This window comes from Syngnathus leptorhynchus, chromosome 4 (assembly GCF_054491065.1).
Source record: "Syngnathus leptorhynchus isolate UIUO chromosome 4, UIUO_Slep, whole genome shotgun sequence".
Classification (NCBI taxonomy): Eukaryota; Metazoa; Chordata; class Actinopteri; order Syngnathiformes; family Syngnathidae; genus Syngnathus; species Syngnathus leptorhynchus.
In genome coordinates, this window is record NC_141198.1 from 18,052,848 (window position 1) to 18,078,730 (window position 25,883).

At 43.5% G+C, this 25,883-nt stretch overlaps 1 long non-coding RNA gene across 1 annotated transcript; it reads left to right on the top strand.

The window, feature by feature from the left end:
* Nucleotides 1–1,973: 1,973 nt before the first annotated feature.
* LOC147058599 (uncharacterized) lies at nt 1,974–25,883 on the top strand. The gene is made up of 4 exons (XR_015065953.1): nt 1,974–2,177; nt 11,453–11,529; nt 23,624–23,687; nt 25,721–25,883. It is a non-coding gene; the product is annotated as an uncharacterized LOC147058599 (long non-coding RNA).

A 25,883-nucleotide genomic window follows, 5' to 3' on the forward strand; every position in this document is an offset into this window, starting at 1 on the left:
CTAATCAAACAATAGGGATGGAAAATAGCTACGCACACACACACACACACACACACACACACACACACACACACACACACACACACACACACACACACACACACACACACACACACATTTCTGACGATTGAACATTTGAGAAAAGCAATTTTCATTCTCACTTAATTTCTATACTGTAATTCCAGGGCCGTTATATTACTTATTACTTATTTCTGTCCATACGTGCTGCGGTAACAAAGATTGCTCTGTTAAACCAAAAGAGACGTAATGTCAACATTCCGCATTAGATTCAATGACAAAATTAGGAAAACACAATTTGTACACTTCCCTAAACTGTATAAAAATCGAAAAAGCCATTATGATTGGAATGATGTTAAAATGTGTGTATTGGGGAAATGTAACATCCAAACGTGTCTTGCAAACAACATCATCATCATCATCATCCTCCTCTTTTGACTCTTTAGGGGACAGCCAGGTCGCTGACCACTCGTGATGATGAGCCACGCACGACGCCACATCATTTACCAACCTTTTGTGTGCAAACTTCAAGACGCTGTCATGAGAGGTAAGGTCACGTGGCGTTTTCATGGTGAATGGATATAAGTTAGACATTTCAATTCGTCTGCAAATAATTCACCTCACTGCACTCCCAACAAGCAGGTATTAAGACTTTTCAAATGATGTCTTGTTTTATTTGAAGTGTCATTTCTCCCTCGCCATTGTTGTGGCATCGGAGAAATGCTTGCTCGATGCTCATTTGCATCGTTGAATAACATTTTTTTTCAATCTTACCATTTTTACCTGTGTTATCATCAAAAGCCCGCTTTTCGCACGATTGAACCGTTTTAACAGGAATTGTCGCTAAATAGTCAGGTGCGTCAATAAATACAAAAAGCGACGAAATGAAAAGAAGAATACCGCGTCGGAGAACGTGGCAGGCAGCGTGCAGTCTTCTCAGTAGGGGGAAAGAAAAAAAAAAAAAAAAATCTTGTTCGAGGTTTCCACCCATGCAGGAGCCGCTCGCTCGTCTTCTTCTACTTCTCTTCATTGTGGTCCAAAGCAGCTCAATAAGACAATGATGTCTATTTAAACGCCCACTTGTTTAAAAAAAAAAAAAAACATCTAAAGGGTGGACCATTAGTCCGTCTGCGGCCACGCAGGCACACTGACTGGGTAGTTGGAGCTGAATTTGCATATTCGGTTGGCTAATTACTTTGGCGTATTTAAATATGGCTGCGCGTTCGACGTCACTGGACGTGCACGCGCAACCTAACTATAGCCTGAATCAATTAGACAGGGAGGGCTTCCTTTTTCACAGTCGTTAGGATAATAATCATAGAGCACATTTGCCACATGATGACAATAGTTCATAAATAAAAAGTCATACTAGTCAAAAAATAAATTGTATATGATCTACACCATTTCTTCATTAATATTCGATCAAACTAATCACAACATTTTATTTTATCCACAAGAAAATTTGCTATGGGTTCCATCTGTTTTTATTTCTTCGAACTTTCCACTATAAATGTGATGGCTATTTCAAGCCTTCAGTTCCCACACACTCACTAACAATATAAATGTGAGATGGATGGAATGCTTGTGATGACCAGTCCCGGGTGCAGGCTGCCTTTCGACCAAAATGGAATTTCAGTGTATTTTGTGCGTCGGCGCGGTTTTTTTGTTTTTATTTTGTTTTGTTGTTTTTCGGGGGTGTCAGAAGCACATTTTTGTAACAAAAGAACTTGGGGGGGCACTTGTTTGAATTTCTGAGCACGTCCTCGCGCAGAAGGATGGACTTCACCCCCCCCCCCGCCAATCATCATCCCCACCACCATCATCATCGTCATCAACCCAACCAACCGACTGCAAACTTTTTCTTCTATTTGGTGGCAGTATGGGAAAGTTGTCTTGTGCCCCCACCTCCTCCCTTTTGCATTCATCCTTCCTTCCCTCCCTCCCTTCCTCCCTCCCTCCCCGTCTATCATGTGCCTGGGATATGATCCCAGTGTGCTCAGAGCGGCTGCAGCATGCTTCAAATGCAGGTTATTCTCCAAAGTGTCCATCCCCACCCCACCGCACCCCATTTCCCTTTTTGGTTCTTTTTCAACGGGATATTTGGATGACGACCAGGGCACCACGGAGCACTCACTTCTTTTGACTCACCTTTGGAGGAAGTAAGTGGAACTTTTACGTCTTGAACTAGCTATGTGGTAACGGCGTTTGTTGCACGCATTGATTTCGGCCGAAAACAAAGTTTCGGGTTGGAAATGTTTTTTTGGGGGGGGTTTTGACCCACTTTGAGATTGCTGAAATGATCTTTTATAACCATTACTTGACATATTTTTCACAACAAAATAAGAAATGTATTGTAGTAACACTTAGATGGCTGCGATGCGTCATTAAAATAACTCCATTTGATGAAGTCGGATCGAATTGCTTTAATGGTCATTATATGTGAAAGAAAATCCTATAGTTCCACTTCTAACGTCACACGCGCTTGTGCCATTTCGTCATCCGCATCCCAAAGAAACGTGTCATTTGTGCACATATAAGTGCGTATTTATGTCTTCAAAAATGTGTTTTATTCCACTTTTTTTTTTAAATAATGCGTTGTGATGACGTGACCTGTATTCATGCATTTGCGCGTGTGTGCGCGCGCGCTGATGGCAGGCCCGTTGTGGAGCCTTAATGAGGTGGCCTTTCTATATTGATCACTATAATTTACAATATGAAGGGGGTCTTAATTCAAGATCACAGAAATATAACAAAACAAAACAAAAATGTGTGTATTCATGCTTTTTGGATACATGTTATGTATAGAAGGTGCCACATTGTGGATACATGTATGCAAGAATAGAAGTTGAATGTTGGAATGAAAACATCGACTATTTAATGTATATGTCGAAATGCATGGGTCTCATTTGGCTCAGTTTTTACACCTGCCGAGTTAGCTCCGCCCACCTCCGACACTGGCTTGAGTGGGACCTCTTGGAAAGTGGATGACGTGATTGACAAACATACATCTGATTGTCACTTACAAATTAAGAGATTTGATTGGTGTTTAATGGCATTCAAATGAACGAAAAAGCAGCATGCATGCATGCCCGGGCGAAATAATACTTTCCATATTTTGCTCTCATATATTCGGAGATGTTCAGCCAACGACTCACACTTCGCCATGTGCACGGGGGGGGGAGTAGTCATACACGGACACGTTGAAGGAGGCGACGATGCCATTGTAGTCCACGGTGCGGATGCGCAAAAAAAAAAAAAAGAAGCGATAAGGATTTTTGACGCATGGAACAGCAAGCGGGAGCTTAATATTGCTTTCGTAAAAGCAGCCTATATTGTCGCAGTTATCTCCCCTCAGTCTTTTTTTTTTGGCGAGCGCATCCTCCATTCAAAATGCAATACAGTCGCTCCCATCACGAGGTAAAATGATAAAAAAAAAAAAAAGATCTTTGCCGAGAAAGACGACGTGCGCGGTGCTGCTCGCCGCACAAGGCGGACGTTTTCCCTCCAGCGCGGACGTGTGCGCGGATTAGAAGGGACGAGGATGAGGAGGAGGATGAGAAGGAGGTGGGGGTGTGATTTTGCTTTTTTTTTTTTTTTTAATATATATATATATGACATCACCGTATTTACATGCTCGTGGTCCGAGGCCTTTGACCTCACCGGGGTTGGTCCATATTTTGTCCAGCCTCCCTATATCAAGCTTTGGGGATGGCCCCTTTACTTCCACACTGCTTGCAGAGCGGGAGGGGAGCCTGCCTGCTCGCCGCCTGCACACGGGACCCTCGGGCTGGGGGCTTGCGAGGCATCGGCTCTCCAGCTCTCCGGCATGTTGGAGGTGCGCGCGGACCATATGACTCTCACAAAGCAAACTCGCGACTTCATCATCTGAAACATTGGCGTCCTTATTCCCTGCGCTGTGCTTGCACTTTCCACGGGGAAGTGGGATTTCCCTCCTCACGCCTTCTTCCCCGCGTGGTGGTTCTCCTCCGGCCTCACAGGATATCTATGGCTGCTCCACAACGACTTAATAGAGGCGAACGAGTCTTTTGTGGGATTCGGCCTTATTTGCATTGCAGATGAGGGCCTCCGTGCAAGGATGACTGCACTCTATAGCCGGCCCGCTTCAACTCACTCATATTTGCCTCATGTCAAGTGAATCTAACATTAACATTGGGATTATATTTTTCAACCTCTTTGGCATGGAAGAATTTTTCCATCCTGTGTAGTGACCAGCAATGGCTAAAAAGGGAATATAAAGCAGAATGTGATTTTCAAAAAGGATGTCTTTTTTTTTTTTTTTTTTTTCCTTCTGCTTTAATTTATTTGAATTCTAAGAGATGGAAAGTTGGAGACCAGAGGCGGAGGTGTGCATGTGGATTATTGCAGAAGATTAGGAAGTGGGTTGTTATCTTTGGTTATCTAGCTGTATGAGTGTTCTGCTCGTCATAAAGCTAGATAACCGAAAGTAAAAACCACTTCCAGACTCATCGAGGACATGCACCGTTTATTTTATTTTTTAGATTTATTTTTCATGGACTTGACACGTCAAAATCTATCTCTTCAATGTAATTGTCATTTACTAATAACTTTGTCATTTATGAGACAGTGTATATACATCAACCATCCTAATATTGGCTTGATTATATTTGACGGGGGAAAGAGTTACATTTAGTGCGCACGTGTACGTCTGCATGTTTGAGTCACAAACGGCGCTGGCATCCCAAAGCGAGGGCCTAATAATTAGGATGTATGGGCGGGGGGGGGGCTGACAAAAAAGTGGAGAGTTGGGGGCTAGGCGGGATGAGGGTCAGGGGGTGTGAGGAGGACTGCGCTGGCAGAAGAGGGGGGGAGAGTGGCTGTGTTTGGGAGGGCGAGGGGGACTTAATTGATTCCGTTAACCGCAGTGCAGGAGATGTGAACGGCTGGACGATCCCATTCCCACGCTCGGTGGGGGCAAGTGGCAATGCCATGACCGGGCCCAATATGACAGGGCTTGGAATAGGTGGGGGGTAATAAATGTAGGGGGGAGTTGTCATGAAAAGATGTCAAGTGCACCCTACTCATCTGCATCCCCAAAGAAAGAGGGGAACGTGGAGGAGACTAACGGTCTTTGAAGGCCTCACGCCTATGCCAGTTGTATGCATAATGACGTTGGCCTCTACCTTAGTCATAGTCTTGGTGATTTTGAAAGGCTCGCACTACATATGGCGCCACTTCAACACACTGCACTTCGACATTTAGGTACCTTGTGCAATTTGAATGGGCTGACATCTTTGTATTGTGCGTTGATGGAATTGGAACTGGGTCTTTTTAGGGGCCGAGGAATATCAGGCACGTCGAGATGTCGCTTGAATTTTACGTAGAGAAGATCAAGAAGAACAATCGTGTGATTGACACTCAACTACACTGCAGCATTTTGTCCTTATGTAGTAAAAAAAGGTCAGCAAACACCTGACGGGGGCGGTTCTTGTGGCGTTAGGGATCCCTGACACTTTTTTTTTCCCCTCTGTGATGGTTGGTGTGGAGACCTTGAATACAGATTGTTTAATGACAAATTGCCCCAAAGGTCATTTTTAATGGACTCTTACACAAATCACAGTCATTGTAAAGTTTAAGTGAACCATATTTTGACTTTTTTTTTTCTCCCATCAATTGGCTGAATTGTAGGTTTGCTCTTCAAAAGCCTTTTCTAGAAAAGCAGGTTATTTGAGTAGAGGAAGTTGGCCTGAGCTGTTGTGAGTAAAACAATCGTCACTGGTTAAGCGCAAGCATTGCTTTATGAAAGGGGCTAGTGTTCAAATTATATGGATGTGTGTGTGTGTGTGAGGGGGGGGGGGGGGGTCACTCTCGATGTCAACCCACAGCTCGCTTTAAAGCACTTGGCCTCCCTCACCGTCTGCAACAGCATTATCTCACGTATTTGTCTTTGACAATTCTGTCCGTTTATCCTTTTAAAATTATTTGCACTTTATTATTGGAAGGGGGGGAAAAAAAATAACAGTGCATGGCGTGCGTGTGTTTGATTTCAAGCCGGTAAATATTCCAAAGGATTCATCCCTGCAGCCAGCAAAAGTAATTGAACGGCGAGGGCTATTGTTACCAAGAGGGAGTAGCATCTCATGATCAGACTTGCTCAGTATGCTTCAATTAGCTTTCAGAAATTAGCCGTGTGTCATTTTCAAATTGTTACAAAAGGCGTAAATGTTCTTGCTCCATATCTGGAGACGCCATTTGCATATACCGTATTAGCGTAAATCTGGCTAGCCATGCTTGTCCTCGGCCTTCTTGGTGTCCACACCAGCACCCTCATTAGTCGAATGGTTGCAAACCTAGGGTGACCATGGAAAGTGTTTTCAATATTCATCCACCGGGGAATCGGCCTATTTTCCATTGAATGCTTTTTTTTTCTGTGCTATTCTGCGGGGAGTTCGCCCGCTGCAGCTTCTACAAAATGTCGAACAGCCTTGGTTGAGTTCCCTCACTAAGCATATGAATAGCCCATATCTGGGTGATCATTTGTTACATATTGCGTCAACCCCCCTGCAATGTTTTTTTTTTTTTTGCAAAGTCGACATAGGTGGGGCAGGAGGGAGTATTAATGGTAGCTCAACAAAAGCTTTGGAAAAACATCTTCATTTTGACCCGTCCGTTTTCAGTTTTGCGTTTTGTGCTCACAGTTATCTGACCCAGGCCTCTTCAGAGAGTGAGTCCGCATCACGTTGATGAAAGGGAACAATAGCTGTGTCTCGTTCAACCACGTCTGTCTGTCTGGTCTTAAGATGGCTCGCTCGCTCTCTCTCGCTGGCTTTCTATCTATCTGCCCGTGTGTGTGTGTGTCTTCTGGACATGAACTTGAACTTGAGACAGGCAGCCAGACACCATCTGTGCACCAGGGCTAATGAATTCAGTGCATTCATGGCTGCAGAGCGAGCCTAGGCCACCACCACCCATTGATGAGCAGATGACCCCTATAGTCTGAGTTAGCTCTTCATCACTAATAGAATTCAACAATAACAGCTGCTAGGAAGGCGACTTTACTTTGCTTGTCTGCTTGAGGGGGGGGGGGGGGGGGGGAGGGTAAGTGCATGCGTAGTGATAGAACACGGCATGTGTCTGCACGTGCTTCCCGCTCATCATCAAGCTCTATCCAAAGCGCCGGCTTGCTCTTTTTATCGGCAGCGCCATTTTGAATGGACTGCCTTAATAATTGAAAGGTCTGCTTGTTTCCTCTGGAAAAAAGGGGGCTAGTAAGTGAATGAGGCATGAACCCCTAAACAAGCCAGGCACAATGTGAATTCCTGCAGGCCCTCATCCTCACCCTCCTCTTGCGTCTGTCACAATCACGCTCGCACATACGCATGCGTACACACAATAAGGCTTTTCCCTCTGGTTGGTGTCGCCACGGCAACGGTAGGTGAGATCACCGTGCGCATGGCAGCATCAGCCCCTGCCAATGCGGGCCAGGTTCCTGCTCTGCATGTGTGTCGAGTGCCACCTCCTCCTCCTCATTAGTCATATTTACCTCTTATGTCGGTACTTTCACAAGAAGTGAAGTAAGCATGGCGACTCACCCAAAAGGCATCTGATGCTCTCACTTCATACTTTGCAATAATCCAGTGAGGAATGCTGCAGTGTTCAGGCAGGCCCTTTTTAATGACATCATGCATGGCCACTTGACCGTCTTGTTGCAAGCAGCGGGCATGCTGTGCTCCGCCATGCCGGACGAGCCTCCCCGTCTGATGGCCGACGTGTTAGTCTCCTCATCTCTGTGTTTTGATGTGCTGGAAGATCTGCAGAAGGATCTGGTTCAATTTAGGATGTGTAAAATAATACGCTTTCAAATTCACCCGTGAACGAAGCCTCGGGTCATTTGTGAGCATCGGAGTCACGTGCTTCCGACGCACCGCCGATGCTCTCGTCCTGATTGGATAAAGTGATGATGAATGACAATAATAATCATCCATTTTTTGGAATGGCATGAAAATAGCTTTTTCTAAGCTTCTTTCACTGTTGCATGAAGAAAAGTAACAAATAATATAGTTGGTAGTACCTCACCATTTTTTAAAAATACATTTGATTTTTCTTATCCTCACTGGGCGATATTTAATGAAAGCAATTGTAAAAGCTGTGCCTAAAACCCAGCCTTTACATTTAAATACTAATACTGTACTGGAATTTTTGTTGATAAAACTCATTTCTAAAAAGTATCCAAAAATGATGTCATTACAGTGATGCACAATCTCAATGTGTGCCTAAAAATGCGATTTTTTTTACACTTGGTTCTAAAGCTGACTGCCATGCATGGCTTCTCGGATGTCTGTGCTCCACTGACTTTTGATTATGCAAATACTATGGTGTATAAATAAATTAGTATAATTGCGCCATGAAATGCCTTTTCAATCGCCCTTGCAGATGAAAGGATGTAAATAATAAATTTTCTGCCGCTGCATTATTCATCCTGGACTAATTACAAAACAGTAGCGCATACACTCCTAAAATGCTATTTACTGAATGTTTTCACCAAACTGTGTGTATGGCCACATTCTGTAAATATGCGAGTATCATTTTTTTTTGCAAATATGGAATGAGCTCCTCTCTGTATATGGTGAAAAACCTAAAAAAAAAAAAAAAAGTGGATGAAAAATGTAAAGCCTTATTTGTATTGAAAATTGGTTCAGGAAGGACTAACAGAAGCATAATAAATTCTGCAGCGGCACAAGTGGAAAGCCGATTTCTCTGAAGCAAAGGATATGGAGGCCTGCTTACATTTGGCATGCAGCAAAGGATTTGAAAAATATATGATGGTGTTGGCCATTTAAATTATACGGCTGCTTTGGACTGGAGGGCCAGTAGCACTTCTTATAGAATAGTGAGCAGGAGTTGCTACGCTCGCATTAGCATCTGGCCCTTTTATGTAAATTTGATGAGAAAGGAGTCATGCATATACGCTCGGGCGGGGGATGTACTCGCCTTAATATCCTTATTAGAGGGCTGAGAATTAAATATTTATAACGCGGGGCTCGGGGTTGGGATAGAAGAGGGCCTGTCCCGCGTTTTCGTGCTGGAGGAAGGTAGCAAATGCGAGGAGGAGCTTGGCTTTCTCTATGCGCCGCCTCAAGGTGCCACCATCTTAAGGCGTTTGGCAGTAGACCTAAAATGTCCGCTGGCATACACACGTGCACGCTTTCTATTGACGGCAAGGCGGAGGTCTGAAAAGTCGCATATTCAATTACAGCGGGCGGCTGAGCCTTTCATTTGGATGGATTCATGTGCCCCGATTAGCGTCACCTGCAAGATGCCAGTCTTTCGCGTATCTCTTCGTTAGCTTGCTAAACTAAATGCTGCTATGGTGGGATTTCCAAATCGGTACCCAATATTTTGCAGGTTTAAAAAAAAAAAAAAAAAAAAAAAGGGCTTTTATTTGTGAAAAAAAAAAGAGCTTTCAAGTTTGCTTGTATTGTGAATTCTTATGTATTTTCACTGAAGTGTATTTTCACTCAATGGAAATTCTCTATTTTATAAATGAAGGAAATGACAGTATTCTAAAAATATGTAAATCTGCCCTCTACTTTTACTCACCCTCTTACTGTGCAAAACACACACACACACACACACACACACACACACACACACAGACGGAGGCCGACCTCCCCTATCTGTTAATTACCATAAAAGTGCTTGCACACACACAAATATATATAAATAGCACAAACACATCGCTGAGTGAGATACAGCTGGAGCATTAGCATTTTCTTTCATCTTGAAGTGCTCCTAAGGCAATGTATAAAGAAGAATGTGCGGGAAATGATTCGACTTGAATTGTACCGCACAATGCATCTATTTTGGAAACGCGGCCACTATTTGATGATATATATTGAGAATTGCAGCTTTGCGTCCATGTCACCGTCTTACATTTCTTTGGACCTTTGCATGGATGATGAAGTAGAAGTCGGTGTATGATCGCATACGCATGCTGTCGAATTTCGCATGCACATTATCAACGTGACACCCCCCCCCCCCCCCTCCCCTGCCATGATGATGAGTGGTACAGGCGTGCTGCCAACAAAGAGACAATAATTAAACGGCCGCTTGTTTGAGCCTAGCGCTTGCTAATGGATTGGAACTGGGAAGGAAATGAGACAGGCAGCTCGGGAGGGAGAGCAGACTTGGACTTATAAGAATAATGAAGCACTGAAGGCCGGCCGGCCGGCCACCTTCCGTCTTTTATAATAACAGGTCTCCGCAGGTGTTTCGCCTTACTTTAGATGTGTTTACGAGACGTTAACATGGCCACCAAGTTGACAGTTTACCACGGGGTGCATCATCGCAATCTTGGTGATGGCCAGTATGGCCGCCACCCCGGTAAATAATGGAATATGTATGGAATAGGGGGTGGGGGCTTGATGGGATGAAACATGCTACACCAGCGGCAAAGAGAATGAACCCAGAGAAAATGCAGGGTAGGGAAGGGAAGGTGGGAGTGGAGAATGGTTCCCCCAAAACCCCGCCGTAGGGCTACACGCACACGCACACACACTCGGAGAGGTCGGCCCGCAAGTCGAACATTACACCCGGGAATGAGAAGAATATGTTTTAGACAAAGATGTCTGTCAGTATGTGTCATGTGTTGTCTTTGCTCATCACTGTTTGGAATGTATTTGTTTTGGTTTTCTCATTTATTTATTTTTTACAAGTGTTTGGATTTGATGATCTAAAACATGAATAAATTATTATTCAACCAAAAAGTATGGTGTGGTGATGTTTTGCGCGTGCATCATATTAAAGGCGACTCAAAGTAACACAAAGGGAAGTGGCAAATCCTTGATTGCAATATTTCTGCTTATATTTTCAAAATCAACGCCAAAATAAAAATATATGGTCAGTGAAAAACTAAATATTTTATTTTAACCAGGAAAAATACTAACCAAAATGTTCATTTTTGATAACTCTTAGCCACAACTATACACTCAAAGCAAAAGTACACCATTGAATTTTTTGATCTTACTCGCACCAAAAAAGATGTGTTGGAACACTGGAAACAAGGAAAATTATTCATTTGTTATTTCCTTGCTTATCTGTAATCTGTCAAATTGTTGTATTAGCATTAGATTTAGCTTCTATGCTGATACATTACTTTTCATCAAAGTTGTGTGGCAGTACTTGTGCAAAAATTAAGCACAATGCTGATTTAATAATAGGTTGATTAGCATTTTTGCATTGCTTCGATCTTTGACCATGTCCTTATTTTTGAATAAGTGTAGTGACACTTAACACTTAAATATGAGGCGTGGTCATGGGCCAAATATAAATCACATGCATGTCAACATGAAGAAAGTTGGATTCGAAATCTTAAAATGCATTTAACTTCCATTTCATGAGCAAAATTGCAATTTTACACATGCTTGTTAAACATCATCATCTTTCATTGCTGCAGTGTTGAAGAACCGGAGCTGCAAGCAAGAGGACGTCCATATGATGTGTGGAATTTTCTTTTCACTGCACCTGTCTGAGGTAAGATCAAACTATCAAATCCGTGTATGAGTTCAATTGCCAGTACAATTATATTAAATACATTACATACGTAGCAACAAATCACATATGAAATATTTTTATAATATAGAAATACTTCCATCCCAATTTCTTTTTGAATCCCAGTATACCATAGTCACTGATCATGGTTGTTTTACCCCTTTGAAATGATCACCGACGTAACGCATTTATTTTCTTGCTTTCTGTCGTGTGCTCATCTCTGCTGATGTGTGTGATGTGTGCTAGCCCGTGTGTGGAGATGTTAGTTTTGGTTCAGAGGACAACCGTCGTCCGCTTGCGATTGTGGGCACAGTCGCAGTGACCACTTGCCAGCTTTTTAGTTGATCCTAGTTTATCCATCGGACGTAATCACAGTAACACACAAATACAAATGTGCAGAAGTCATTTCAAAGCATACCCTGCTGTAGGCTGTAGAAATCCATGCAGTAACATTAATTGGTCTCATTTATGTCCCGTGGAGGACATACTTGGTTTTTAATTAGGCCCGGCCCGTCCGTCATTATTCCATGTTAAATTTGATGTCACTGAAGAGAGACAAACGGCTTTAATAAGAAATGTCGATTCGATCGTACGCTGGGTAATGTAGTTATAGGTTTTTGGCAAATTAGAATAGCCGTTACTGAATCCAGGAGACGTGGCGATTGTCTATACTGTAAATGTGTACAAAGAAATATACGCAGCCGATGTTTCAATTACTATTACGAGTATCACGTCCGAGTAAGTGTTCAAAAGGACTATACAAGATGGACCTCCATGGTTGAAGTTTCAACAAAAAAAAAAAACATATGTCACTCACACTTCCCACTTCTTTTTTTACTTCAAATAATAGTTGACCATTATCACCTCCGGCCAGCTATGAACAATCAAAGAGCAGCTCCCATATATTTATTTCATATTCGTAAATACGTGTGGTGAGATAAACAAGAACGCAGAACAAAGGATGCCCAGCATGTAGTGAGTCTTAATGGTCAAAACCCAACAACAGAACAGAAAAAGCTCCAAATCCATCACAATCAAACGATTCTGAAAGGAGAAAATAGCTTGAATAATTCTTTGTGTATCGTTTAGTTTTCCATCGATAGTTTTTCTATGTGCGTGAATGACGTGCTTTAGCCAATAACACAATGTCAATTACATGCAGAAAAAAACCTCATGCGCCATATTGTGATTTTTTCTATGAGCATACAACGTGGAAATGTTTCATCAAAGCAGACACAACAGCAGTTAACAAACAGCATCTTAAAATCCAAGCAGATTTCTTTCTTGTGCATCACCACACAAGCAGAACAAAGGATATGCACATTGTGAAATCATGCAAATGAATGCAAATCACTTGCAGTGAGGAATAGAGAGGGGCGGGGCGGGGCCGCTTGCACGTGCAGAGAAGGAGGCCAGTGACTTTGTATAGACAAGGTGTAGGACAAACCCACTCTGTGTCTACATTTGGCTATTTATTCACATAATTCATGAAAATGCACTTCACCAAGGAATTTAGCCATCGAAAAAGAAAGCTGCCTGCTTTGTGCGTGTGTGTTAGGATGATGCATATGTTGAGTTAAGGAAAATACAGCACCAAAACGGATTCCAATCAAACTCTTGATTTTTACAAGCCTACGTTCAAATAAAAACCTGCCTGTATAGATTTTTTTACTGGAATTTTGTCTCGATGAATATTTCCACTCCCTCCAAAAAGGCAAATCTATTTTCATCAATGCAGAACGTGCCAAATCTATTTGTCACTTCACATTTGTTATAAATAATACAACTTCACTTTTATGACTCACACAACATTGCGGCTCTGTGTAAAACGAGTTTATGTCTCCATATTGTCGATATATTATGGAATTTGCCTCTTAAACTCGATTGCGTATAATTCTGATAATAAGACTATTTGCACTAAAATCAACATACTCTTCCAACAGTTGATGTGCGAATAACTGCACCAATCTATTTTTAACACATCATACACAGACAATATTGTTGGGGGGGGGCCTGCGATCCCAGACGAGGCATTGACAATTGCGCATAATCATGTTAACATTCCCGCATGTCTAATGGGAAGGATGGATGGAAGCTGGCTGCTCCTGCAGTCTGTTGTTAAGGTGTAAATTGTAGCAGCACGTACGTACGTACATAATGATGCATTAATTGCGGCCCGTGCCATTCGGCAGTGTTTGGGGCTCCTCGCCCAGGATGTGATCGTTCATCTTGTCGGATTATGCATGACCACGCCGTGCGCTATCTGCTAGCATTAAATTGTACACGCGGCTTGGAAAAGCAGTAGTTATGTCCTCTCTAAATGCTAAGCTAATCTTTTTTAAAAACATCTTCAGCTTCACTTATGGTGTCAAGACCATTTTATTGATTTGGATATTAATATTAGGATTATTCCATACCTTTTCTGACACTCAATTTTCAGATCAATGTTAGAAATTCTACACCCGATTCATTGTCTAGTTTGTCTGTGTGGCTTTATTAAATGCACCCCCCACAACCGCACACACACACACACACACACACACACACACACACACACACACACACACACACACACACACACACACACACACACACACACACACACACACACACACACACAGAGAGTGCCCATCTTCCATTTGCTTTTTTGCAACTTGCCTCTTAATAGAAAGGCACCAAGACGAAGGGGAGGGGAAGTGCATATGAAAATGGAGGGCATGCAGGAATCATAAAAGATGGAAACAAAAGGGGCACAGACAGCATACACCGAGAGGGACAGGCAAAAGATGAAGCTCATTTTCCGTGGGCACCCAGTGGCGTCTGCATTGCAGATCGCTAACCCCCCCCCCTCCGAATGCGTCCCTGGGCTTAAGGGGGTGGTTTGGGGGTGGTGGTGGTGGTGGGGGGCGGGGGCAGGGATGGGTTTATGCTGTCTCTGCTTTGGTACACTTTGTTTTTTTTTCCCCCTCTTTTCCTCCCCCACTGAAATATATTTTCTGTCTGCATCAAATGTCAAGTTAATTTCCTGGGTGCTATGAGCGATACGTCCTCCCCTTCGGTATGTGTAGCAGGGTGCCGAACGTGCCACCGCGTGTGTGTGTGTGTGTGTGTGTGTGTGTGTGTGTGTGTGTGTGTGTGTGTGTGTGTGTGTGTGTGTGTGTGTGGTGGACAGGGGCATGGCAAAAAGAGAGATGAGGGTTGCTGAGGGTAGCTTCAGTACAGTATCTATAAATTGGCTCCCTGCGAAGGGCTGGAAAAGTGTGTGGAAGTGCACATGCATTGATATATTCATGTGTGTATGGGTGCGTGCGTATATGTGTGTGTGTGTGTGTGTGTGTGTGTGTGTGTGTGTGTGTGTGTGTGTGTGTGTGTGCTAGTGTGCAAAATATGATCCAATTATTAATGGATGCTTTTGTCAGTGCTCCTGTTCCCATCTGCCTATCCTTATTGTGCATTCATATGTACAGCTCCTTTAAAGGTTCATTTGAATTGAATTGTGCACACACACACACACACGCATAAATAAATGCTTGATAATTCAATAGGGTGGCAAAAAAAGCAAAAAGTATTTCGCAACAAAGCCGAGTAGTGAAATTTGCTGGAGCTTTCTCATTAACTGAGCTGCAGCTCGTAGTTACCAACAAGATCTAAAACCTATTCCCAGTCTATTTAACCATTTTGTTTGGCAAGTGATGTCTTTGAGCACCTCCAAGATGGATAAATTGTAACTTATGCTCACTGCCTAGTACATTGAGTACACTTGCATGACTTTCAGACCTTTAGCAAAAATTGATTGTCAGCATTGTATCAATTCAATAACGAGATTTGTCATTTACAATGTCGATATCTGCACTGCATCAAACTTAGAAGTGTGTCTTTGATTATGATCACCTCATTTGCACCAATAAATAAGTAAATACATAAATAAATCAAATCATATATATATATATATATGGACTTTATCAAAATATCACATTGTTTCCTTTTTTGCGTGCAGCTGTGAAAATGTATGAAAGCAAAAGTGTGTTGTAACGTATCAAAATCCTTATTGGCAAGGCGAGCCGTATGCATTTGTCACTCTTTATGCTGATGTATGCTTGTGCCTCGCACACGTGGCGTCCCATAACCCAGAAAAATTACAGCAGTCCCACCTAATTGCGCATATTCATGACGCTGCTTTGCATAGAGCTGCTAGCATACAAGCCACAAGCGCCGAGGGATGCATCCCAGTGAAAGAGCTGTCAATCCACTGATTCACTACGTCTCCGCCACAAGCATCCGTTTGATAACTCTCCCTCCATGCCTCCATCTTTTTTTTTGGATCTGAGGCCATCACCCAAAAGAGTTTCCTCTTATTTGTTGCAGTCAGTCATACTGCCACTGCCTGCAGCTTGTTCAATTCTAATGTGGATTTTAAAGGAAGAAATTAACCAAGGTCATCTGGTCGTTTTGTGTAGAATTGCAATCGTGAAAAACAATCAATACAGACAATTTGATTTTTCATCCAATAGACTTTGGTGAATAGATTTGCATCATACATAAAGGATGTGCTTTTAATTGCAGACAAGGGAAGTTGTGTCGCTCCAAATGACCGATGAAGCGCTTTCCCTTCAGCTCATTTCATTGTAGCGCTTGTGAAAAGGACTTCATCACGCTCGGCCTCGCTGTGACGAAGGTACGCTTTTGGCTGTGCCGCTGCACGGGTAAACAGCGATTGTTTCACAACGGGCTTTCCAAACATGGCCAACAATGTGGCCATTGTCCCGCCAGCTCTCATTAGGACGAGCATGGCAGAAGCTCTGAAGGGAGCTGCTGGGTGAAAATGGGGCAAGAAGGGTGTGTGTGTGTGGAGCTGGCAGAAGCAGAGGATGTCACAGGGAGCTTTTGAAAAGGGTGGAGGAAGACAGCAAGATGTGTACGTCCGCGTCCGTCCTTCCATTCCGTACTTTGTCCCTCGTTGCCTGTGCATTTGGGAAGGCGAGGGACGCTTTGGCAGTCATGCCACCTTTACGTCACCTTCTCCCACCCGGTGCGGAAAAGTGAGGAAGTAAAAGAGGCCTGCCTGGGTGGGGGTGAGCCAGTGAGCGAGGGAGAAGGTTGGGGGGGGGTGGCAAGAAACAAGACAAAAGATTTTTTTCTTGCTTCCTGGCTTAATGAACACGGGCGAAGAATGCTCACAATAGAATACATTATCCTCGCGTTAGTAGAAGCAATCAATTAGCGAAAGAAAAAAAAAAAAAACTATAGCAACTCCGTTTTTTTGTGTGTGTTTATGGGTTCTGCCTCATTCACAGTTAAATTGCGTGACCTCGCTTGTCCATCTTTGCCACATTTAACGCCAGCGGTCGCGACAATTGCTCGAAAGGATCCGTGAAGAGTGAGGCGACGCTAATCTGCTGTGATATGAAGTTGTTTGTCGTGCTGCAAAATCATTGGTTACCTTACTGACCTACTTCATAGACGCAAAATATTCTTAACAATACGGTGCAGTGCGGCTGGGCCATAGGTGTCAAACCCAAGGCCCGGGGGCCAGATACGTCCGGCCACATCCTTTTATGTGGCCCGCAAAGACAAATTGTGCAAGGACTAAAAGACTAAAATTACAAATGGATTTAGCTTTTAGAAATTTGCTAGGAATTCTGAGTACCATTCATCTCTTTAAAATATTTGAAATTTTACTGGGAAAATGATCTCTGACAACCAAAGTTGTACTAATGCTGACATCAGCAATTCACCAGGCATTTAGAAGTAATTTTATTTCTCCATTTTGTTCCATATTGTCTCTTTTTAGCGTGTGCCATCTAGAAAAATAGCACCCAGATAATGGCAGCCATCTATACTGGGAAAAAGGCAAAATCCAAAGTTTTGCGGACGAGTTGTGAGGTTAACGTCACCCTCCTGATTATTCTTCATCAAACATTTGATCTTTCTAACAAACAATAGACAAAAGTAATGAAGTCGTGCTAAAATCAAGATCCGACCCCTGTGACAGATTCAGCCATGCTACCGTGTCTGATGTTGTTTGTATTTGCAATGGACTGTTTGAATCCCAGCAGCCACTATGCAACATAAAGCACACACGCAGGTAATGTTGCAAAAGTAGTACATGGCTCCTGGATTTGTGGACAACATGCAATGAAAAAGCACTTCAAAATAATGCACCATGAATAGAAGACACATCCCGATGTCCATTCAAGGGATCTGGAAAGTATTTGATGTCGGAGTGCATTGGGAGATGTATTTTGTTGCTCTTCAAAGTGCCTCAGATGGGTGCCGGCTAGTCTTTTGACCTTTGAGGAAAAGACGATAAATAGCATTTCCCGTACGTAGTGTGTTTATATTGCCGTAGTGTGGATCGTACGTGTTTGAAAGCGTGTCTTGCGCTTTGAAGGTTGAATTTTGTCAATCGACTCCTCTTTTGATGATGTGTGTTGCCGGTTCAAACCCCGATTGTTTCGGGGGGGGGACACACACACACGTACGAAAAAAAGCGCCGAGCCACAAAACGCATTTGTAGCTAGGCGACGATTGAAGGCACTGCAAACGTATACGCTGGGGTGAGACGGATGCAAATAGCTGCAGGTGGTAACTTATCATTTAGTTGTTATACAAATATTGTCAAGCTGCTATTATGGATTGTATCTTTTTTTTTTTTCTTCAGATTGCCCCGCGTTGTTAACCTTTTACTTGACAGGACTATTGTTGGCATTGAATGAGTGCTTATTTTGCTTTCTACTTAGCGAAGAGTTAGGCCGCATAGAAATAGTAGAGAGAGTTGTTTTGTCGTTGTTGAAAATCACAGTAAAGGTGAGGCAGAGTGGGAAGGAGGGGAGCGAGGCTGAAAAGGGGGAGTCGCAGCAGTGGCTGTGATTAGCTCCTTTGTTGGCGCTCCGTTGAGCTTCATTGGCCGCAGAGAATAGCTTCCTAACGAAGCCAGCCAAGCTTGGACCAAACTTTGTGCTGAAGACAAACTAAGTTATGGTGGTCCGGCGGCGCGCTGGAGGCCAGACAACTGATATTCAACGCCTGGACATATGGTCCCCTCCCCCCCGCCCCGCTCCCTTTCCCACACCAGGGCCTCCAAAAAGCCACTTTCTCATATATTGCCCCATTTGTGTAGATGGAAATATTTATACTGTTGATTTCTCTATTTTCACCCATTGCAAAGAGAAAAGCCGAATGAAAGCAGAGGCCGGTGACAGAAAGTCGAGGTTGTTGACGCTTAGCGGATACGACAGAAGAGAGAGGGCTGCGGGCTTTTGTCTCTCCCAATGACCCCGATTGGGAATCCTCAGCGACGAGAGCTGAAGTCAGCCCGCCAACGACACCAACGACGCGGTTTATTTCATAACGTCGACGACGTGAAATATTCACTGGCGTTCACGCGTGGACGGACGGGCGCATGGGAGCCAGCCTAATTGCGCTTTGAGGCTAATTGTTTGGGTCACGGTGGGAGCGTGGGGGACAGGCGGCTTCCGCGTCTCAGCAGCCAAGCACTCGGTAACTGAGCCGGCAAGGGGGAGAATGGGCCCACTTCAGGGCCACACAGCCCGCTCCAGCAACACTTACTTCCACCGGCCAAACTGTCAGCCAGAACAACTTCATTGTGCCCAAAATTGGAGTTGAAAGCAAGGCAGAGACTTAAGAGAGGGGTGGGAGGGCTTGCCGTGAGGAAGGGTGAGGCAAGGATGCGGAGACAGAAGAGCCCAAAGAGAGGGGGTCTGTGGGAAACTGTGGGACTGGAAAAGGGGGAGTCCCGGAGAAGGTGCCACTTCTTTTCAGGGAGAAGATTTCCCAGGAGTTCTACACAGGAGAAAAAGAAGTCACTTAAATGCAGGCTTTGCCAGAACGTTCTCAGCCCCAAAACCCCAAAGTAACGTCACAAGGTCTTTCATGAAAGCCAAATTGAACAGCCATAATCAGGAAGTACATTATAAATGATTGAGTAACGTTTAAAACAATGAGTGCCTTCGATATAATATCGATACATAAAATAAAAGAATAGAGGTCAAACCGTTTTAAGCTTTTTTTTTTTTCTTTCAATCCAATCTTGGTGAATCCAATAAATGTGAAAAAAGGTACCAATTTGCTCCAAAGTCAAAAGTAAAGCATACAAAAGGGTGACACATCATCATACCCATCAAGGTAAAGTAAGGTTTTATCCTTTTGCATAAGCCTCTCGGAATAGTCTGACACAAAAGCAATCCCGATAAAGTGCTTCACGTCACCGTTGTCTCCGATGTGGCTTCACCCGATTCAAATTCATCTTTCCACTCTCCAAAATGATACGGCGGAAGACTGAAGAAGTTTACTTTGTTACACTGAGTTTAGGCAGATAAGAAAAGTCTGCCGTGTGGGCGAAGGTGTGTGTGCGTGTGCGTGTGTGCACGTTTTGCATGTGCAGTCTTTTCCTGCCAGCCGCTCGTATACGAATGGAAGTGAAATGCTGCGAGAGCGCACACGCACGCACACACACAAACGCGTTTGATCCAGAGAAAGCCCTGCAGCTCCCAGAGACCTAACAAAAGGCCTCCTCTATCCATTGTATGAGCTGTGTGTTTCCCAGGAGAACCCAGCAGCCACAGCCAGAGAAGAGCCCGAGATCGCTTTCCCTTAACATCGCTGGCTGGGCTTTTTTTTTCTTTTCTCTCTCTCGATGGTCCGGCGCAACAATCTCAAAAGAACCAGCCTTAAGATTTTTGAGTTACAAGACGCTGAATTTTGGGGAGGGGGGGGCGAGAGTGAGCGTCTTGACAGATGAACAGACGCGGCAGACAGACAGACAGACAGAGAGCGGGCATTCCCACTGCACTCTTGTGAAAAAGAATATTTAGGCTGTCGACTTGGATGTATATCCATCCGCTGAAATTTCCCCCTTGTGCTGACAAGCTCACCCAGCAACTAATTTCTACTCTCAACTACTGAACCAGACCCGAGCAAATTGCTAAAAGTTAGTCGAAAGTATCTGTATGCCAGATCCAGCAGTCTTAGCTTTTCATGTACTGTTCTTTGCAACGTGTGACGGGACCAAGAAAAATCATCGGAGGGAATCGCTCGATTTATATTGCTGAATTTGCGAGATGGGGGGGAAAAAGAAAATTGTTATCTCAGCCCTACGTTACGGGTGATCTTTGTCGGCCGTGCGATTCGTAGCATCGCCGGTTACCGACCGTAGTTGAGTTTGTGTGTATCTTCTTTTACGTCAGTTAGCCTTTATTTAACCGGCTCGGTCCCACTGAGATGAAGAACCTCTTTTTCAAGATATAAAAAGGAGAAGTCAGTAAGGGGCAGGATCCAGCTTATACAAAGATTCCACCACCTCCATGCATCACTTTTTGTTATCTCCCAAACACATGAAGGGAAATGTGTTAAGGTCGAAGGAAACTAAAGTTGAACTTTTTTTTCTTTAGCTGGAAATGGAGTAGTATACAAGGTGGAAGAAAGCATTCATGCCAAAGCAGAAGAAAGCCTACTGGAACATCTAAGCTTTATTTGTGGCTTTTACTGTCCATTCAAATGGGAATTGCAAGTTCAATTGCAATCATAGCGGAAGTTGATTTTCACCGTGTCGGCCGTGAACTCGGCTCAAGCTGAAAACAAACATGCTAGGCTGAAAGCATCTAATCTCTCCAGTAGCACCATTATCGTCTAAGATATCACCATACGCCCCCTTTCATGCCCGCCCTCACGCACCCTCCACCCCCTTTTGCACACCCTTTGAGGTAAAACTTGTGTGTTGAGGATGGGAGTGAATGTAAGCCATTGTTGTGCTGAAACTGAACTCTACAACCAGTTGTTTCCTCCTGTTTTTGCCCTTGATTTTTTTTTTTAAACCAACACAGAATAGAATAATTGTGAGTTATTTCATGTATAGTCAGTCAGAAGATTCAATGGCTTAAAAGAAGAGCGCCAATACTCATTCACTGCCATTGACGGCTATAGACGTCAACTATTCATTTGAACTATTTGGCACACACTTTTACAGCCCATTTGATATCACGCTCTTGTTTTATAGCATTTTGGGTCCGCACACTGCGCACGCAGATATCCACATCCCGTCGTGGCTTTGTATGTCAGCTGTCTTCCCAAAGAGGTAAAGATCAAGAGTAGGAGGCGGAGGATGTTTTGGAGGCACCCGTCTGGGGCTCCACCTCATTTCAGAGGTGGGAAACTGTACCGTCAGTTCATAAGAATAATTGACACTTCAAGTTAGCCTTCCAATCAAAGGGGATTATTTCTCCTCCAGCATATGTGCAGCCATACTGGAGAATATGAAAGGGAGGGAGGGAGGAGAGGTAAGGAGGGGGGGGACACATCATAAAAGCTTAACCCTTTCATTCCTCCATCTCAAGAGTAGAAGAATTCTTTTTTTAGTGCACCTACTGTATCCCTCCACATGGACTTGAAGTGGCTTTTGTAAAACGTTACAGCCCAAGTAGAGCCAATTGGGATGATGTCATGTGCACGTTCACATGTGGATTTATTCCTGCTTTTGTGCCAGTGAATACAAGCTAAGAAGTTCTCGCACACCCAGAGTGAAGGTTTGCCCACATTAAACCATTAAAGCAAGTGTGATGTTGAATTATTGATTATTGCTAATGAAAAGGATCAGTTCAGGATGAACTATGGGCTTAAGCAAAGCCCCAAGGCTAACACACCAGCCCTTCCCTTCCCCTCTCTCCCCTAAGGCGCACTCACACATACATCGAGTTTAGTTCCTCCGTTCAACATCTATCTAGGCTTGTTTGCCAAAGACATTTATTCTCCCACTTCTTTTCTCACTCTGTCCCACTTTCCGTTGGATCATTGTCCAGACATTGCAAAAAAACACATTGGCCGTAATCAATTCCAAAGTCAGAGAGTCAACCAGCAGATGTAATGCTAAGCCACATTTCAGGGAGAATAGGGATTCCGTATCGGGGGGGGGATGCTGGGGCTCTGGGGGTGCAGGAGAATCGGCGCCAACCCCTCTGAGGCGCTCAGCAGCATAGGATGGCGGATGTGTCTGGAGGTATCCATGACAACACTGCTGTATGCCAGGGACATACCACAGTCGACTTGGCGCTGATGCGTGTTTGTTATTAAAATATTTATATTGTGCACAAATGCATGTGGGCCCAAAACTCAATCACATTAATATTCACTCAGTCTTACTGAAAAGTCAGTTTGCTGGAAGGGCCCGTCATACACGATTTGACTCAATGACTTCATATTTTTTACTCACGTTATGCAACTCATAGGAATCAGAGTCGATATCTGAAAACATGGGATGTAAATCAATTGATCAAACAACTTCTGGGCAATATAAGCGTGCTCAAACTACGATTTAGTGACATTTCAAGAAACTGTAAACTGTTGTTTTTATTTGGATTTACATTAACTGGGAGACGTGGATGACTAAAGAGTTTGCATTCGGATCAATAGTATTTATATCTTTTTGATTAATTATGTAGTTCATGTGAACAATTTGTGACAGAGTATGTGTCGAAGAATTTTGCCCCCTTGTGAAAATGGCATTAAAAAGTCACAGATTTTGTTGCGGTAGCCAGAGAGTGACAAGGGGCGGGGCGGGGGGGGCATGGCCACCACCTAGCTCCGCCCCTGACAACAATGTCAAAAATATATCAAATAAAGTCAACACGATTTTTAAGAGCGACGACATTGTGCAATAGAGTTTGATGAGTGAGACAGAAGGAGCGAAAAGGGACAGTGCTTCACTGTTTTTTTTTTTATATATATATATATCCTGAAATGCACCTTACCCCCCCCCCCCCCCCCCACACACACACACACTCTCTGAAGCAGATCCTATGGGAGTATATTTTTAACCCTGACAGCCCTGTGCATTTTCTGAGAGGTTAAAGGGCCGAATGTTGAATCGAGTAAATAATTCACAACATCTGAAACTCTTTCAGTGTAACGTCAGCACCGATGGGGGGGAGACCAAAAGATGCTATTCTAACACACTTTAAGTTTCATTTGATCCAAATTGGAGTTTGGACTCAACTCCAGAGAAACAATCAGGACATTTTCTCGAATGCGTCAAATCTGATATCTTTCCTTCCTTTTTTTTTAGTTTTGATGAAGACCACCCTCCCTCTCCATCCCGCCACGTGGAGGATATCCAGCAGATCGCAAAGGTGACTTTCCCCCCTTCCGTGCATTACTGTTTCTGCCCTCTCTTTTATGTGGGCTATATTTCAAAGACTCCGTCCGCCTCAATGGATCAGCAGCCTCTGCATCCCTTTTACCGTCCGTCAGACTTTTTGAGTGACGTTATTCGTGTCAAAGCGCTGATTGAAGGAGACGTGTCGAGAAATGCTGTGCTAATGAAATCATCTGACCCACATCCTTTAGTGTCTCCAAAGACACCGAAAGGGCATTTATACAGGTAAACCACGGCTGGTCCCCGAAGTGAGAGAAGGAATAGGAGCATTCATTATTTACTATAGGAGGGCTACGAGACACTTAGCACATAATGCACTGCTTGGAGCATACAAAACATGGAGCCTCCTCTGTGTTGACAAGACCATTGTTGTGTTTTATTCATTTTTTCTGAACATGTATGTTTCCATCCATCGTGACAGATGAAAAAGAATATGTCTCCCTGAGGTTGAGAGGAACTGACAAAGGTAGAAAGTGGCGTGGTGGAGACATGTCTTCTCTTCCTTGTGTGCCAGTTATATTTTTGACTTGCTTGGTAATTCATGTGCATCTTTTTTCTTTTGCATCTTTTTGTGCTTCTCTTTTATTCTGCTGTAAAAAAAAAAAGCCTTGACTAAAGCGTCAAATGGAAGTGAAGAAAAACAAGCCCAGTGTTGCTTATCCTGTTTCACCAAGGCTATGTTATTGTTTTTGCTCCATGAAACCATTTGGAATCACCTTTAGTCAAGATGGAAGCACTTGTAAAAATCATTCAAACATCAAGAAGAAGTCCCGTTACCTCAGTTCAATCTTTGTTGATTACCATGAATGAGAGGTCAGCTGATGACGGACAGACAGACGTGGGACGAGCAGGCACAATCTGCCACTTGAGCAATCTGAATTGGCTGGCCTTCATCTTTTTTTTCGAAATGGGCTGAGTTAGCCCGTGAATGGCCGAGGGAGCCTCCGCCTGCCAACCCTGAACTCTTCTGTTCTGTCAGCTAAGCATCAGAGGCATTTGCGCAAAAAAGAAAACCTAGCCGCAACACTTTTATACTGACTGAATTTCTGAAGAAATGAGGCCAGTCGCTTACTTTTCATGTGCGGGGGAGTGACTTTCAGTATTTCAAGTTCACCACCAGATAAATCTGGTTTGAAGTGAACCCGCTTGGAAATGTTGAGGACAAGGTAATGCAAATTGATGTTGTTCTGCATCAGCTGTTTGCAGACAAGGACGTTGGAGATATTTACTGATTTTCTCCCGTGTTGTAAAAAGCCATGCATTATATTTACATTGGGCCTAAGATTCCATCGTTTCAGAGAACAGAAGGAGGAAAGTGGATGGAACTAATTGAGGAAGACTTGGTGATGCGATAAGGGGTCTCACCCAAAATGAAGGCTAGCTTTGAAATCAGAGTCTAGTAAAAACTGGTCAAACATTTTAAAAAAATGAATTGTCATAGCAATATCTGTCATTTTTAAAAGTGAAGACCATTTGCAATTTTATTATTGGCCCATGAAGTCGATCCACAATTTGTTAAATGATGTGACGGGCCGTATCTGGCCCCCGGGCCTTGACTTTGACACCTATGTTCTCGAGGATATCATGTAAGACTATACATGTGAGAAGTACAGCGGGAAGAAAGGGAGAAAAGTGAGGTGGGGGTGCAGAAGGGGGCTAATGTCCGCCGCTATTGTTGGCCTTCAAGTTGACTGGGACCTCACAGCTCATGAAGTCCTGTAAGTCGACTAGTTCTTCCCCCCCCCAGACAGAATAATACACACATTGCATTCACAGTCATGTTTGACATGAGTCCGATAGCGTTGAAAAGGGGCGGAGCGTGTTTGAGAACTTTCTGTGGCAAGTTTAGCTGAGGCAAATTCCAATTTACCACCTACAACATATCTACAAAGCACGTTGACGATTGAAGATTTTTATTTTTCAAATGGATTTTTCCTGTCGTTTATTTTCCAATACAAATGATCCATCCAGAATTTGTTGTAATTTTTTCCCATTTGTCTGTTTCAGGTGTGCAACAACAACTGGAAGAGAAGAAGTCATGTGCTTTTTTTTTTTTACATTGGTGTCAGCTTCTTGTAAATGACTGCACAACATATTGTGTGATGAGAATCAATGTACCTCTGTTCATATAAGAAATGAGGTCAAGTTGACTGTTTGTCTGTTGACAGCC